Genomic DNA, 3,398 nt, shown 5'->3' with positions numbered 1-3,398 from the left:
CGCCGGGACATTAACCACCTCAACCTGTCTACCTCCCTCCCCCACTCCAACCTCTCACCCCCACAACCCCCACACCCCTCCAATCCCTCTGCTCCAATCACAACCTCACCATCAAGCCAGCGGATAAAGGGGGCGCAGTGGTAGTCTGGCACAATGACCTCTACACCGCTGAAGCCAAATGTCAACTCGACCACACCTCTTCCTACTGCCCCCTCAACCATTACCCATCCCCCCATCACCAAACCATCATCTCCCAGACTATACAGAACCTCATTACTTCAGGAGATCTCCCACTCACAACTTCCAACCTCATAGTCCAGGAACCCCGCACTGCCCGGTTCTACCTCCTTCCCAAGATCCACAAGCCTGACCACCCTGGCCGACCCATTGTCTCAGCATGCTCCTGCCCCACTGAACTCATCTCTACCTACCTCGACACTGTCCTATCCCCCCTAGTCCAGGAACTCCCCACATACGTTCGAGACACCACCCACGCCCTCCGCCTCCTCCAAGATTTCCGTTTCCCCGGTCCCCAACGCCTCATCTTCACCATGGATATCCAATCACTCTACACCTCCATCCGCCATGACCAGAGCCTCCAAGCCCTCCGTTTTTTTCCTCTCCAGACGTCCCCAACAGTACCCTTCCACCGACACTCATTCGTTTGGTCGAACTGGTCCTCACCCTTAACAATTTATCCTTTGAATCCTCCCACTTCCTCCAGACCAAAGGGGTAGCCATGGGCACATGTATGAGCCCCAGCTATGCCTGTCTCTTTGTTGGCTACGTAGAGCAGTTGATCTTCCGTAATTACACCGGCACCACTCCCCACCTCTTCCTCCGCTACATTGATGACTGCATTGGCGCCACCTCGTGCTCCCACGAGGAGGTTGAGCAATTCATCAACTTCACCAACACAATCCACCCTGACCTTAAATTTACCTGGACCATCTCTGACACCTCCCTCCCCTTCCTGGACCTCTCCATCTCCATTAATGACAACCGACTTGACACTGACATTTTTTACAAACCCACCGACTCCCACAGCTACCTGGATTACACCTCTTCCCACCCTACCTCTTGCAAAAATGCCATCCCGTATTCCTAATTCCTCCGCCTCCGCCAGATCTGCTCCCAGGAGGACCAGTTCCACCACAGAACACACCAGATGGCCTCCTTCTTTAGAGACCGCAATTTCCCTTCCCACGTGGTTAAAGATGCCCTCCAACGCATTTTGTCTACATCCCGCACCTCCACCCTTAGACCCCACCCCTCCAACCGTAACAAGGACAGAACGCCCCTGGTGCTCACCTTCCACCCTACCAACCTTCGCATAAACCAAATCATCCACCGACATTTTTGCCACCTCCAAACAGACCCCACCACCAGGGATATATTTCCCTCCCCACTCCTTTCCGCCTTCCGCAAAGACCATTCCCTCTGTGACTACCTGGTCAGGTCCACGCCCCCCTACAACCCACTCTCCCATCCTGGCACTTTCCTCTGCCACCGCAGGAAGTGTAAAACCTGCACCCACACCTCCTCCCTCACCTCTATCCAAGGCCCTAAAGGAGCCTTTCACATCCATCAAAGTTTTACTTGCACATCCACTAATATCATTTATTGTATCCATTGCTCCCGATGCGGTCTCCTCTACATTGGGGAGATGGACGCCTCCTAGCAGAGCGCTTTAGGGAACATCTCCGGGACACCCACACCAATCAACCACACCGCCCCGTGGCCAAACATTTCAACTCCCACTCCCACTCTGCCGAGGACATGGAGGCCCTGGGCCTCCTTCACCGCCGCTCCCTCACCACTAGACGCCTGGAGGAAGAACGCCTCATCTTCAGCCTCGGAACACTTCAACCCCAGGGCATCAATGTGGACTTTAACAGTTTCCTCATTTCCCCTTCCCCCACCTCACCCTAGTTCTAAACTTCCAGCTCAGCACTGTCCCCATGACTTGTCCGGACTTGTCCTACCTGCCTATCTCCTTTTCCACCTATCCACTCCACCCTCTCCTCCCTGACCTGTCACCTTTATCCCCTCCCCCACTCACCCATTGTACTCTATGCTACTTTCTCCCCACCCCCACCCTCCTCTAGCTTACCTCTCCACGCTTCAGGCTCACTGCCTTTATTCCTGATGAAGGGCTTTTGCCCGAAATGTCGATTTTGAAGCTCCTTGGATGCTGCCTGAACTGCTGTGCTCTTCCAGCCTAATTTAATGAGGACCTGCTTACAATGCCAAATAAAGGAGCTGAACCAGCCTCAGCCTCCTGAGTGTTTGCTTTTTGAAAATCAGAGGGAGCATATAGGGTATAGCAAATGAGGGAGAATATTCATCTTAATCAGCGCTATCCGACCAAACCACAAGACTGGAAGTGGATTAGTGATGCTGGAAGAGCACAGCAGTTCAGGCAGCATCCAAGTAGCTTCGAAATCGACATTTCGGGAAGTGCCTCCTATCTTTGAAGATCTTGTTTAATTTTTCCAAATAATTGTATAAAATTGGCTTTGAACAGCCAATCCAGAACTGGAGTAATGAATATGCCCAAATACACAAACACCCCCACCGTCCCGTGACCACCTAAATGGGAATCTATAGTTGCCTTCAAGAGCTAGCTCCTTCATAAGACCACCCACAGGCATAGCTTCTAATTTCGCTAAATTAATCTTGTACCCTGAAAAAGCGCCAAACGCACGAATGCATTGTATAAGGTGAGGCACCGAAACTGCTGGATTTGTCAAATAAAATTAGGACATCATCTGCATACAACAAAATCTTCTGTAATTTTGACCCCACTTCTGGAGCTGCTATATTGGGATCCCCATGAGTGGCCTCCACCAACGGTTCAATCACCAACATAAAAAGTAATGGTGAAAGGGGACAGCCCTGCCGGCTGCCCCGAAAAATAGTAAAATTGCTTGATCGTACTCCGTTGGTGATGACCGCTGCAGGAGGGCCACTGTAGAGAACCTTTACCCATCTTATGAAGACTTTGCCTAAACCAAACTGCTCTAGTGTGTAGAAAAGGTACGGCCACTCAACTCGGTCAAATGCCTTCTCTGCATTTAGAGAAACCACCAATCCCTGTATTGACTGCTGTTGGCCACGCTTGAATTACATTAAGCAGCCTCTTTTAGATTAGATTAGATTACTTACAGTGTGGAAACAGGCCCTTCGGCCCAACAAGTCCACATCGCCCCGCCGAAGCGTAACCCACCCAAAACCCTACATCTACATCTACCCCTTACCTAACACTACGGGCAATTTAGCATGGCCAATTCACCTGACCTGCACATCTTTGGACTGTGGGAGGAAACCGGAGCACCCGGAGGAAACCTACGCAGACACGGGGAGAACGTGCAAACTCCACACAGTCGCCGGAGGCG

Source organism: Chiloscyllium punctatum, chromosome 8 (genome assembly GCF_047496795.1).
Source record: "Chiloscyllium punctatum isolate Juve2018m chromosome 8, sChiPun1.3, whole genome shotgun sequence".
In the NCBI taxonomy this organism is placed as follows: domain Eukaryota; kingdom Metazoa; phylum Chordata; class Chondrichthyes; order Orectolobiformes; family Hemiscylliidae; genus Chiloscyllium; species Chiloscyllium punctatum.
The sequence above is the reverse complement of the archived record's forward strand: the minus strand, read 5'-3'. Positions refer to the sequence as shown.